The sequence below is a fragment of the Ambystoma mexicanum genome, chromosome 8 (assembly GCF_040938575.1).
Source record: "Ambystoma mexicanum isolate Mex_15411 chromosome 8, UKY_AmexF1_1, whole genome shotgun sequence".
In the NCBI taxonomy this organism is placed as follows: domain Eukaryota; kingdom Metazoa; phylum Chordata; class Amphibia; order Caudata; family Ambystomatidae; genus Ambystoma; species Ambystoma mexicanum.
The window spans coordinates 82,183,378-82,198,075 of NC_090929.1; the positions used below are offsets into that span (position 1 = coordinate 82,183,378).

A 14,698-nucleotide genomic window follows, 5' to 3' on the forward strand; every position below is an offset into this window, starting at 1 on the left:
TTAACCGACTAGAAAAGCACAACTGCCTTGAAATCCTTTTCTTCACGGATTTCTCTACTACTTTCATCAAGACCCTCCATCAGCCATTTACAATTAACTTCACCAGGAATTGCCAAAGGCTCAAATTCCCCATACACAGAGAATTGTCGGAATCAAAGAAAACCACATTAAACAGTGCCATGATTTGAGTTTTTGCCTAAAAGAAGAAATTAAAAAAGTAAATTTAGTATGCGCCAAGTATTTGTGAACCAGGTCTGTACCCAAAACCATTCATTTATAGTGGGCTTGCTATGGATGTTCCTGCCTGATGTGCCCGATTTGTGAGTGAAGCGTCTCTTGGCGGTTGGTAACCTCCTCCAAGACTTTCACCCATTGTGGCTTTAACTAGTTGCACCTGCTCACTAATAAAACAGAGGTGGGCGTTCTGGAGAGGCAAACTGCAGAGCTCGTGTACCTAAAATGCTGCAGTCATTTTGTGTGTGTGCTTTAAAAAGACAAGCACCTGTTTAAGTTTCTTAAATGTAAATATCAACCATAGAGAGTCCCTGCTTGCAGACAGCAACATGTGCAGGAAATGATCGGGACCAGAAATAGGAGGGTATGCAGGGACAGAACCCAGAACAAAGTGATCTTTACTGAGGGAACAAAAAGTAAATATTACACCTTAGCAGGAAGGCCTCTGTTAATATGAGCCAGGCACCATCTTCCAAAAAGGTCAGACGTCTCCCCCCCACCCCATAAGCATCGCTATTGCACCATAAATTATGCACTACAGCTGAAATAGTACAGCGCCCACAGCAGTGGAAAAGTCCTGCAAAAAAGTAAACCAAGCCATGGGTAACTTTTGCAGAGGCATGGTTGCTCACATGTTCCACGGCCCAATACATGTATTAGAGGGTCGGGTGCACCTAACTGAGGAAGGCATGGACCTGTGTGTGTGAAACATTGTGGGAGCATTGGAACAGCAACAGCGTTAAAGCCAGAGAGAGGCAGCCATTAGGCGCATTAATACCCTACTTGGTGACGGTATGAAAGCTGATCAGCAGAACAGTCATTGTGTGGAACTGGGAAGGAGTCGCCCCACCCACAAAAAGGGGGTCTCTGTATGCTGAACAGCTAGGGTGCCTTAAGGCAGGCAAACTGGAGGGCCCGAAGGATGCCCGGTGGTGGGGGGCTTGAAGGAACCCAAAGGATGCCCGGTGGTGAAACTATATTTTACTCAAGGGGGGGGGGGCTCGGCATAAAAAGGCTTGCCTTAGGGGAATAAAATGACCTGCCACTTTCAAATAGCAAAGCAATTAACAGCACTCCTTTTATGCCCAGGTCAGAAAACTCAGGTTACTTTGCCAGTCCTCGTATACACAGGGCTGCTGAAAAATCCGGAAAAGCAAGAAAATAGCAGCAAGCTCCACAACATCTAATGAGAATGAATTGGTCCCATCATTAGAAACAACAAAAAAAATAACCATCACCATGAAAGGCATTCACCCGAGATCATAAACAATGATCAAAAAAGATATTTTCAAAATGAATGACGAGGGATCACTAGCCCTAGCAAGCATTGAGTTTACAGGCAAACTATCTTCAATTACTGTTGAGGTCAGGTGCTTGGAAAAAACAAACCGCATTGAAGGGGTGAATGTGACATAAGTATAACTAGAACATGCAGGAATCCTGAGTCCCTGAAACTTACATTCGTATATATTAAATCATGTAGCGATTTCCCCAAAGTGTTGAACAAACTAAACGTAGACTGAGGAGAGCACGAGTCATGAAGGGAATTAGAACACTGTCCCCCGCGCATAAAGGCTGGCACAACTAGTCCTACTGTGAGCCGAAAAGGCAATGGAAAACAGGGGTAAACGAGCACTCTTATGTGTTCTTTATAATAAATGGTGCCTCACGGGTATAGCATCCGTAACTTCCAGCAGTGAAAAAATTATATTCAAAAGCATTACAATAAAAAAATAGTCTTTGAATGCCAGACAGTTTGCTTTTTATGGGGGCAGCTTTACAAAACCTCTATAGGGGTGCTTTGACCTTGAACTTAACAGAGTACCTGTCCTGTGCACTTTTCACATTACACAAATCTCAAACTGATGCATACTGTAAACAATCTTCCCCAGCTTGAACAAGGTGGGAGGGGCAGGGCGGGGGGGGTGTGGGGGTAGTAATGGTCGAGACTCTCCTTTAAAGCAAATTCAGTTGCTTGACAATTAATAGATGCCACTTTTTTGTTGGCTGGTGTTCAATGGCTTAAGTGAAAGCAATGATCAGGTTGTAAGCATTGTTGAGAGAAATAATTAGATGGGGGCATCTGTCCACTGTTGGTTAGAGGAGCCCTTTTCTCTCCCTTCTTATTGAGAGCTTGAATGGACAATATCTGCAACCATTCTCTGTGCGCAGAATCAAAAAACAGCAAATCTAATTTGGAGCAGAATCAGGAATCAAAGAACGCATTCATCAGGGCATTTCAACCATCCCCAGCCCAAGACTACACCCGGCAGTGGGTGCAGCACACCCAGTACCACAAAGCGCCTCAAACAGTCTGCCACACACATCAAAACTTACCCAGCCTTCCTGCCAACCAAAAAAAAACATTGCCACTTGGCACCCTGCTGCAGAATCAAGCAATATTAAAGATGCTGCGAAAGTCACATACGCTTCCCACGAGCCACACAACAATCCCCACACAAGGGAAATCTATGACAGCGGGCGTCTGCACCAGCATGCAGCTGTCTGGGTAACTTATTGAAAATTACAAGCACTGTGCCCTTTACGTACATACAATAGACACATTCTCACAGGGGCTATGCAACACTGCAATGTTCTTAAGCAGACGACCAAGTCAAATCTGGAGTATCGCTGGGCCCGTGCAACTCTTTGGTAAAGCACTGGAATGATTTAGCTCGTACCCACTGAAGGTGCGGTCATGTGTACGAGTTGTATATGCACCGTAACGTACACACAGCAGCGTTGCACACAAAGGCACAGCCAGCACGTGGATAATGGACCACTTTAAAAAGCAACCAGGGATTTTGCAAAGGTTTTAGTACATTAAGCCTCCGTCGTCCAAGCCCAAACGTGCACTGTCCCCTAAGGACCGGGGTAGGTCTAAGTGCTCTTCAAATTAGCAATCAAAGTATATGTTAGCAATTAGGTTTTTTGCCTTTAAAAAAAATAAAAATAAAAAATACAAAAAAAAAAAACACATTCTCTAGATAAGATAGTCACTCTACAGCAGTGTTCTTCAAACTTTCTTGACCCCAAGCCCCCGTAAGGAAGAGGTATCTGGCTTGGGCCCCCCTATACAATGGACTCCAAAATGTTTTATCGGTTGCGAGCGGTTATCGCCCGCTGGTGTATAATGGTGGTGTGGGTGCCAAACACCAAATTCTTTCAAAATCATTGCTTGCAATAACTCACATTAGATTAGAGGGCAAATATTTGTAAACACAGCATTCAGAATGTTTTGCTACAGAGGACTTGACTAAAGTAGTGCTGGATATTTATTTCCTACTGTAACATTTGACATGTAACAATTTGTTTCTTAAGTACAACAACTTGATTACTAGCAATGCAGTCACTTGCATGTTGGACAGTGGAATACTGGAAAACTAGTGTGAAGGGTGGGCCTGTCTTTCAGCAGCCAGCCTGTCTCTATTGGGTTACATTTTTGCAATAGCCAACCACAGGTTTTCTTCCAGCTTTGACCAATAATTAGTCTTTAGGGCTGCAAGTGCCGAGAATCCAATCTCGCAAAGGTACGAGTTATTGAAAGGCAACAGTACATTGGCTGTACATTTGGATAAAGTTGGAAACTGCATTTTGACAATATCCACCCAAAGACATTTGTTTGAATTGGCTCTCCATAAGGCAGTCACTCTGAAGCTCCGTTAGTTCCTCCTGGAGGTGTATTGGGAGGTGGGCCCCTACGTCTGGTAGGAAAGGCTGAACCACTCCATCATTGATGCTACAATTGTCCTCTGTAAAGTACTTTGAGACTGGTTCTGAGATGGTTTCCTATTAGTTCAGCAACACATGAAAGATCATACTGTCTCCTCGAGAGCATCTGCTGATAATGGAAATGCATCCGAATGCAGACATCAACCCTCCTCCTCCAAAGCTCCAGCTTCTTCTTGAACGCTATTTTTGCGTTCACAGTCAATGATGTGGTTCCTTTTCTGTGCCTTGCAGGGAGAGGTTTAGATAATGTAGCTTTTCAAAGAGGTCGCCATAGTAAGCTAACAGTACAAGCCAGTGTGAATCACACAGAGGCTAATCTATCGTCTGGTCTAAACCCGGGAGAAAGTGTTTTTGTTCCCGAGTTCATAAACGCAATTTAAAACCTTTCCCCCTGGAGAGCCACCTGACCTCTGTGTTAAACAACAAAGCATCATGTTACGCTCCCATTTCTGCACATAATGTAGCAAACAGATTGGCTCTTGTGCGGTACATCTTAATAAAATGTACAATCATTACAACAGAAGTCAGCACCTCCGAGAGTCCATTCCCCATATTGCACACAGGCAAAGCTTCTCGGGGGATCACGTTGTATGTCCACAATACATGTGGAGCTACTGCCAACACACTTGCTTTTAACCCAGCTCCAACACCACATTTTGAAGGAGCACCATCCATGCAAATACCAACACACACCCCCCACTTTAGGCAGTGGGAATTTAGGAAGTAGTTAACAATGTCAAATACTACAGGTGCAGTTGCTCTGCCCCAAATTGGTTTACAAAATATTTCTCCAATATTTCTTTTCCACAGCAGTACCTGATCTAAGCAATCAAATGTGCTTCTTGTGAAATGTCAGTGGCCTCATCCAACTGTAGGGCAAACTGACCATTTCAAGCACGATCAATTCTGTGCTGACATCAGAGGACAGGTCAGTGATGCAGCAGAAAATTGTGGTATCAGACATAGGGATGCTTTTGCATTTCTCTACTGCACCTTCACTAAGCATTACCTGGTTGACAGCAAAAATTGTTGGCAGAATTACTTTCTCAGGAACTGTAAAAGGCTTTTTGTTTTTCCCCAGATACTGTGGTAAGAACCTTCCAAAGCATTTGCAGGTATTGGGGCCACATTTTAACAGTGTCTTTTTGCTTTTATATACCTTGCAGTTGCTGTACAAACAAATTCCTGTTCTTTTTTGCTAAAATCGGCATGTTTTGTTTCCAAATGCCGCCTTCAGGCTTGCTAATGTAGCGCCACAAACCACACACTGCAGCTTAACTTGTCCAGCAACTGCGATCCATATGGACCTAAAGTCCAAATAAGAGACATCATATTTCCATGTTTATGCATTTCTTTTGAGATTCCTACTATCTTTGGGCACTAGGAAACGATCCAGCTCTATGTGATAGTTCTGCTTTTTAAAGCCTGAACGCAAAAAGACCAATATTTCTTGGCTGTTTTTGCATTGGCTTTAAAATGCAGAAATATCACATAATCCCCTCTGCTTCCCCACCCACTCATTAATCAGGGGGCTTAAACCCCCCAAATCCCCAATTTCCCCACCCACCACCCCCATCAACACACGCACAGTCCAAACCTCACCTCTGCCTCCTGCATGGGGAAAAGAAATCCTTACCTGACTGTGTGACTGGTTAAATTGCTTCACTGGATTTTTCTTGCTGGGACACAGGTGGAAGGTTGACACACCGACGCTTGGAGCGATGCTGCTGCAGTGAAAACAAACAGTTAGCCAAGGATAAACGGTCTACCTGAGACTTCAAAATTAAGATTAGATGAGCAGGGGTTAAAACCAGCTCTTTGGCGTTAGGCATCAGCTAGTAAGCAGGAGGCAACGCTGGGAAACCAGGAGACAGTACACAGTAAATGCAGCTCCCACATGAGACGTGAACTTTCAGTACTGCCCCAAACTGGAAATGAGAAAGGAACAGCCCCAAAAATAGGTTGGAAATCCCCGATTGTGACTCCTAACTATACCTTTAAAATTGCCCCACCATCACCCTCAGCCAAATACAATTTTTTAAAAAAGGCATTCTTAGCATGGGCAATTCCTACTACAGACGTCAGGATTTTTTATGGTGCCATTGCTGCTGGGGACTTTTGTCCAAGATGGGATGATAAAGCCAATTTGTGTTCCTGCATTTGAAAAAGCACAATAAAAAAATATTATAGGCATACCAGATTGACCGTACCAATATTGGTGCACTGCCAGTCGGTACACATACACCCCCACACACAAAAAAGGGACCTACGGTGTAGGGTCCTACCACAAAATCTCCAAAGTTCCCTATAGGGCAGTCCACCCCAGCTGGCAGAGAGAACAGACAGTAGTCAGAGAACATAACCGATAAACGTGACTCACAAATAGAGCGAGAGAAAGAGCATCAGCTTGTTATATTTATTTCACCCTTTCTATTCTCTGCCTAGAATAGATGGGAAGTGCAGAATGCTGGCATTCCAATCATTCATCTATGCAGCTGCCATGCCAGATGCAAGGGCCCTTGGCTTCTCTGCAAAATATGGTGCCCCATGCAGGCGAAGGCCTGGCACCCACAGCAGGACGATATACATGAATTCCACTTTAAATGTGGGGCATCCAAAGTATAATGTTGGTAATGCAGTGATTTTACTACATCATGGGATCTATAGTAGATGGCTACCGGGGTAGCTCAGCAAGTTGACCGTTGCGGAGACGTTGTATATGCAAAATATAATGTTTATTGATGTATTGTTGCCGTTTTAGTTTAATGGGTTCAAGGTTGAATTAAATATATGCAAAACTTGTTAATCGAATTACTTTTTGCAATTATAAAAAAGGAAGTGCTAATGGGTGAGGTATTTCTGCCTCTGTAGTGAAAACCAAAAGTTGGTACCCCATGAACCCAGTTTAACTTCCTCTTAACCGCTGTCAGCACAACGGAAGCATTTATTTGTGATGAACCAGTTTGTAATATCTTAAAACACAAATCAAGAGGCACACAAATTACATATTTGTGTGGTGCTCTGACAAAAATAAATAAATAACCTCTCAAAACTAGTGAACGCACGTTTCTGCAGCATTTTTGAGTTTGGTTATTCCTATGAATGTTTAAAATGCACATTTGAACAACAATAATGTGTCCAGCATGTAGAATGCCTGCCTTCAACAGTGACCGTGCCCCTCCCCGCCACAGTGATGTTCATGGCCCATTGATTTCCGTGGTGTCCCTTTCAGGACAGAAGAAAGCAAACGGGATGAGCAAATATAGCCAGGAAAAGAACATTAGGTCACCGAGCCCCCAGCTTCCCTCTGCAAAGCTGGGGGCTTGGTAAAGCCTGGTCATGGCTGACGCAAGCCAGGTACCAAGATCAGGCCAGACATCTGATGCCGGATCTCAGACCCAACCAGAGCTGTCCGATGGACCAGAGGGCTGGCAAGGCAGAGGGGCAGCCAAGGAAAGGGGGCCAGTATTGCATGATATCCGGCTTGACCCACAGCAGATTACTGCAGCTCAGCAATCTGCCGTGGGGGAGCTCGAAATCATACAACAATGGCAATGCCCGCTTCCGACCCCGCTCACCTCCTCTCCCTGGTGGCCCACAAGGTCGGGACACAGAGGGAGAGGGGGCACAGGGGGACCAGCATTGCAGTGATCCTGCCCCCCTTGCTCGCCTCCTCTCACCACACGTTCACCCTCATGGGTCCAAAGGGGGAGGGGGAAGCAGAGGGACCGGCAAAGGCCTGAAACGCTTGTTTCCCAGCACCCCCTCCAACTGTGGCGTGGGGGGCTCAGCCGAGAAGCGGCATCCCTTACCAGGCAAGAAGACGCTGGTGGCACTAGCAGGAAGCAACGACACAGCATGAACACGCGATCCAAATGTAGGAAAGCACTCGTCCAGGCAGCGTTCATTTCCTGTTTCGTGGCCACGTCGCTGGGCATGTGCATGGATGGCCAGTGGCTCGGTATACACAGTTAAGTGAAGCAAAGAAAATATTTTCTCGCTGGCCTGGATCACACGCCCCAAAGATTACCTACAGTATGGCTATTTTTAAGGCAAAATACTTATCTTGCTGGTAAGACTACATAGGAGTCTGCATTTTCACTGTATACTAGCAAAGAGTATACTTGAACATGCAGGTACCTAGTTAGTAAGACAATGCAGGGAAATGAAGGAACTCTGTCCTATACAGATAGACGGCAGAAATAAATGCCCTGGGAGGGTGTGGGGGTGGAATCCAGAAAGACATCTTGTGGTACAAACAGTCTGGTCGGTACAGCTCAATGCACTGCCTGGCAGCACTGAGCGGTAAAGTTAGGCACATCTCCCTGCAATGTTCAAATCAGAACCCCTCACCTCGTAAAGGCAGTAAAGTTACAGAAATAATGCCAAGGGAACTTCATGCAGTCATAGTAACTCCCCCAGCCCTGCGGCCGCTGCTCTTAATCCAGAGCCCCGGGCTGCCACTGCACTCGTCCCCCACGGCACATATCATCCCCAGCGCAGAAGGGCTTAGCAGCCCCAGAGGAATCCAAGCCAGGGTGTGCAGCAGTACAGAAAAAGAATCAAGCATGCGGCTGCGGTAAAAATGGAATCGACATGGGGCTTAATTGCCAACTGGATGAGCTCATTGCCGTTTTAACAGTGAAAGCATTGTTGCACAGATAAGGGTGAAAAAAAAGGTGTTTATTTTGACATTTGTAGAGCGCACACAAGCCCGGGGGCATCAGGGCGCTTTAACCAGTTACATGGGCCCACGTGGGGCAAGGCATAGGTACAGCCGATAACATTTACAACATTGGTTATAGCATAGGACATAGGCAATGTAAGAGGGTACAGTTACAAGCATGGTAAAACAGTCTCAACAGGGAGCAAGTGCATAGATTGTGCCGTGGCGGTAACTATCTTGTATCATGCAGTATGCAGGCCCCAATAGAGGCCTGTGTGTTTGTGAGAATAACCATGTTTTGAGGGTTTGAAAAATCCTGTATGATTCTTCCGCTCTGAGGGGCGGTGGTAGTGGGTTCCAATGTTTGACAGCCAAAACTGGAAAGCTGGATCCTCCTGCTTTGGTTTGTTTGAACTTGGGTTGACTAGACTTGTGGGCGTGTTGGGTTCTGGTAGGTTGTACTTTTGCACTACGTATAGAGGGGCTGTATTGGAGATACACTTGTGAGTGTTAGAGAGGGTCTTGAACAGAATCCGGCCCTCGACAGCTAGCCAGTGGGCATTTTTCCGGGCAGCTGACATGTTCAGATCGAGGGATGTTAAGGGCAGCCTGTAGCGCATTATTCTGGATAGTTTTGAGTCTTTTTATGTTGTGGGTGATGTGCCTGTGAAAAGGACATTACAGTAGTCGAGCCTCGAGCCGATCACAGCTCAGGTGATAGCCAGTTGTCGCAGGAGAGGAAGGGCCTCGCTGCATTGAGCAGTTTGGTTGAGTACGCTGCAGCGGAAGATATTGCATTTACTTGTCGGGTCATAGAGAGGGTAGCGTTGAGGTAGACGGCTCAAGTTTTTAACGAGGGGGAGACTTATCAGTGATCCGTCAATATTAAATTAAGAGTATTGTGGGTCAAGGGTTGAGGCGCTCCTTCTTTTCGTCGTTGAGACAGAGGCTGTGAGTCGCCATGCATGCTTAATTAGTGACGCAAGTAGCATTAAGGGCGGTAGAGTCTGTGTGGTATGAGGCTGTGAGTGGGAGGAGAATTTGCATGTCGTCGGCATAGTTAGCGTATGCTATGCCGATCGAGTCAAGGAGGTCAAAGAGGGGCTTAGTGAAGATATTATAGAGCGTAGGTGCGACACAAAATACCTGTGGATCTCCACAGCTGATGCTGGAAGGGATGGCACAGGAGTTGTCGGAGAAGATCTTCATCACTTTTATTTCAAGGAAGGAGGCAATCCAGGCGGCTGCTACGTGGGAGAAGGCGGACGCTGAGGTTAGGTGCCGGCAAAGGATGCCGTGGTCAACTAAGTCAAAAGCTGCGGTTGAGGAGGAGGAGCAGGGCCAGTTTACCATTATCTCTGTGGGTGTCAAGTTCAATCTTCAGGTCCAGGAGGGCAGTCTAGGTCCCGTGACCCGGGCAGAAACCAGACTGGGTGGGAGTCAAGGATATGATTAGTTTCTAGGTGGCATTGAATTTGAAGGTAGGCTGCTCCATCTAGGATTTTGAGGAGGAACTGGATGGTGGTGATTGGTCGGTAGTTATTGGCAATGGTGGGACCGAGTGCTTTATTTTTTTTTTAATGGGGTTCCACCCAAGCTTCTCTGAGGCACGGGGGTTCTATGCCTGTTTTGAACGAGACATTGATGAAGGCTGATGAATGGGGCCAATTCGAGGGCACAGTCTTTAACTAGTGGTGCAGGACAGACATCACCTTTGCACCTCTATGGCTTTAGGAAGATACTGGTGGTTTGCTGCATCATGATCATGTTGAAGTGGAACAGGGGTTCTGTTGTCGAGAGTGTAGGTGAGGATTGTTGTTGTGCGATCGTTTAGCTTGGATTTTTGTTTTTAAGGTGTCAATTTTGGTTAGTAGAGCATTCTAAATGGAGTTGCACCAATCAGAGTTTTTGTTGATGGAGGAGGTTGTGGGGGGTGAAATCAGTGTTTCCAGTTCTTGGAGTATGGTGAACAGTTCCTTGGAATCAGAGCTGGCGCTAGCAATCCTGGTGTTGAAAAAAGAGGCCTTAGCCAGTACAATGGCTGTTTTGTATTGGTTTGTGAGCCCGGAGAAGGACTGTTTGGTTGACTGAGATGGAAGTTTTTCCAGTTCGATTCAGCAAGTCTTCTCAATTCTAGATGGAGATCTCTTGTGTGTACCGGGCGTTGATGTGTACTGCAGGTTTTACTTTTTTAGTGCCTAGAGGAGCAATAGTGTTGATGGCATTAGTAAGAGGTTGCATAGTGTTGAGCTAAGAGAACTGGGTCTGAGGTCTCTAGATTGTCCAGGTTGATGACATTAAGGTAGGGGAGGAGGTTTTCCTTTGCAAGTTTACATGCAATGAGGGCTAGAGAAGATGGGTTGGGGTTGTTGAGGGGTTTCTGCTTTAAGCCAGCTGGGAAGGTAAAGGTAATGATGTGGTGGTCGGACCACGGGCAGGAAGTGTTAGCTTCAACAGTGACGTGACAATTCAGGTCTACTAACCAGTCCAAGGTTCGCCCCTCGTTATGGATGGGATTGTTGACACATTGGTGGAACCCTTGGGAACTGAGAGTTGTGGCCAGCAAAGTGGCTGGAAGATCCTGGGGGTCATTGTAACCTAAGTTTAGGACACCAAGAAGGATCATCTGGGAGGTGGGCTTGAGGTTGCCACTGAGGAGGAAGAGTAAATCTTTTTCAAAAGGATAGTATAGTGCCATGCGGGAGGTATATTAGGAGAATAGAGATAGTGTTAGTGGGAGAGGTGGTCCATTTAATGGTCAGGGTGTCACAGTTGCTTATGGGTGCAGCTGGTACCAGTCTAATGGCGTGGTAATCCTTTGCAATAAGGGCTACACCACCTCCCCTCTGGAGTTGGCTCCATCACTCCTGTATATCTTATAGCCAATGGGAAGGCCCAGTGCTAGCATAGGGCAGGAGGTTGCCTTTAGCTAGGTTTCAGCGACGGCTAGGGCGTGTTTTGTGATGAGGTTGTGGATGCCAAGTGCATGGGAGCGGGCGTTAACGAGGGCTAATTTGAGGTCACTGGCCGTAGCACTGGTTCGGTAGAGTCTTGGTAGGTGGGAGTCCCGCGTGGCAGTGAGGCAGGGGTGGTGCGTTTCTAAATTTGGAGAGTTAGTAGCGATTATCGTAGTTGTGGCAGTGAAGTGTGCAGGATCAAGGGCAGTGCCATCCACCTGCACAAGGGAAAGCCGAGCGACCAGTGAGGTGGAAGTGGCGACAGGAACTTGGATCGGAGCAAGGTATTCAGTAGGGATGGTGTCAGAATTGTTGGACATGGCAATAGTGGAGGGGATTGTAATAGCAGTTGAGACAGGTGCTGGGACGTGTTTGGTAGTGTTAGCTGAGTTCCCAGGCAGGGCAACGTGGCAATCACCAAGTAGCGCATTAACAGTTGGCAAAACAGCACGGCAGTCAATGGGTAGTACGTGAACAGTGGATTAGGCGAGTTGACAGGTGATACAACATGGCAAGCATTGCATAGAACATGAGCATTGGGTGAATCAGCATCACAGACATTAGATGGTTCATGAGCAGTAGGATTAGCTAGGTTGACATACGATGCGTCGTGGCAGTTTGGATAGAGGTGTGCACAGGAGCAGTCAGCGGGCGCATTGCAGTTGTGGTGTCTGGTTCGCTGGGAGGGGCTGGGCTCGGCGAGGTCAAAGGAGCGCAGGGCTGGCAAGCATGCCATGCAAGAAATACACAGACAGGTTGGGTATGGTCTCTGAGCGGGAACTACCCTTCGCGGACTTGTCGCTCACCTTTTATTTATTTGTCCGCGTGACATGCATTGCGTGGACATCACACCCCTTTCCAAATTTAGACGAACAGAACAAATAAGTGAGACAACAATGGACTCTTCCATTCTTCTGGTGGTTCTCTTCAGTCGCCTGGTACTCATCAGTCCAGGGCAGTCAAACTCACACCTATGTGTAGATGTCATTGAAAGACATACCCTTGAAGTCAAGTGAAGGGTATCAACCGCTTCCGGAGCCAATATTCTTCTCCCCATTGTCGTTGCAGGGAGAAGGGTCAGGGCGGACTCTGGTCCTTGTCACCTGGTGGCAGGTCTTCCGGAGGTGGCCTGACCTGTATCTTTGGGTGGTGTGCTCTCAGCTACTGAGGGGCGGCCCCTGCAGGGCCTTGGTTCTCTCTGGACTCTTCCCATAGGGTTGGTGGGGTCCGACAGAAGTGAGACACATTATGAGTCACTGTCGCCAGCCCCCTCGTAGCGGTGGCTAGTCCATGTTCTCAGTGGGTGATGGTCCAGGGGAGCGACTCGTAGTGGAGGGACATCTTTCCTATTTGTGCTCTGTTCTTCAAGAGGTCTGTGTCCCCCACTTGGAGTGGCCCTTCTGGCTCTGTCCTCTTTGGTGTTGTGTCCCTCTCTTCAGCGTTCTACTGGCAGGGGCCTCCACGAGTGATGTAGGGACAGTCCTGTTTTTAATGGGGCCGCCTGGCTGACTTGAGTTGCTGAGTGAGGGGTCTGCCGGTATTACCGGAGAAACATGTAGAGTTCAGGCAGCCATGGTCGCCCCTTGTCTTTTACAATTCTCAATGATTTGTTGATGGGCGCCATAAATCTTTCGGGGTTCCCGTTGGCCTGGGGCCAGTATGGGTGATGTGGTGGTGCCAGATTCCCAAGCGGTCAACAAATCGTTTGAATTCTTTGCTTGTGAATGGAGGGACGTTGTCGCTTTTTATTGAGGAAGGTATGCCGTGGATTGCACAGATCTTCTCCAGCATGGTGGCGACAGATGCTGCGTCTGTCGAGATGACCGTTTCGACTTCCGGGTATTGGGTGTACTCGTCGATGGCCACTATGAGAAACATGTTCTTATCGATGGTGCAAAAGTCAATGCTTACAGCATCCCAGCAGCGTTCGCTTCTTGGGGGACAATACATTGGCTCGGGGGGGAGGGGTCCTGACCGATGGGTCGCTAAGCAGGCTGTACAGGTTTCAACAAGTGCCAAGACCTTCTGCTGTATCTGTGGCATCCATACTTGCGATCTGAGGAAAGCATGTGTCTTCACGATCCTGTGGTGGCCTTTGTGTGCTAGTTTGAGGGCCCTTTCGTGGAGAGTGCTGGACAGCACTATGCGATTGCCTTTGAAGATGAGGCCTTCGAGCGATATGGACAGTTCATGGCGAATGTTAAACAGGGCTTGTATCATCTCCTGTGCTTGGGGCGTCTTCTGGGCAACCGCTTTGAAAAACGTTTTCCACTCACCGGTTAGGATCGCCTTCTTAGTTAGTTGGAGGCAGGGGTCTTGGTCTCCTCCATGATTTTGTTGATCTTCATAGCTCATGGCTTGGTGCAGGCTATGACCTGGCAGACGTGCTCGTCTGTCTCTTTGGATGCTTCTCCTTCTGTGGCGGTGGCAGGTCGGGGATGTCGCGCCAAGAAGTCTGCCGGGTTGTCAGCTCAGGCCCAGTACTGTACCTTGAGGTCGAATTGTTGCAGCTGGAGCATCCAGAACTCAATCCTGGCCGGTGGGTGTGGTGCTAAAGCTTTGAATATGGGGACCAGCGGCTTGTGGTCTGTCAGCACTTTCTCCGGGTGCCCTATGATGTAAACGTGGAATTGCTTACATCGTCATATAACGTCCAGGGCTTCCTTCTCTATTTATGCGTATAGCCGTTCGGTCCGGGTGAGTGCTCCGCTCGCAAATGTGATGACAATGATGTTTCCATCCTTGTCTGTGGGGGAGGACGGCTCCGAGTCCTACCAGGCTGGCATCTACCAGTAGCTCTGCCATGCGCTCTGTGTCGAAGAATGCCATGGTGGCATCACTGGATAGCGAGTCTTTGATTATCTGGAAAGCCTTTTCTTGGGCCTCCCAGGTCGACTTTGTTTTCCTAAGTTCTCTCAGGGGGGTGGCTATGGGGGCCAGGCCCGGCATGAATCGCCCACAGTATGTCGACATACCGAGGAAGATCCAGACCACTGTGGCGGTAGTTGGGGAGTGTGCATTCTTAATTTCCTCTACTTTGCCCGGGTCAGGTGACACTCCTTTTTCGTTGAAGACGTAGCCGAAAAAGCTCAGCGTGGACTTCCCAAAT

General features: G+C 47.4%; 1 protein-coding gene across 2 annotated transcripts in view; it reads right to left on the reverse strand.

Moving 5' to 3' along the window:
* SURF6 (surfeit 6) overlaps positions 1-14,698 on the reverse strand; it is a 101,165-nt gene that overhangs the window by 82,874 nt on the left and 3,593 nt on the right. Inside the window, exon 2 of one of the 2 annotated variants that reach the window (XM_069609332.1) lies at positions 5,603-5,693. The gene's annotated coding sequence lies outside the window, so the exon portion shown is untranslated. The remainder of the gene's footprint in view (positions 1-5,602; positions 5,694-14,698) is intronic. The other variant, XM_069609333.1, reaches the window with a different exon arrangement.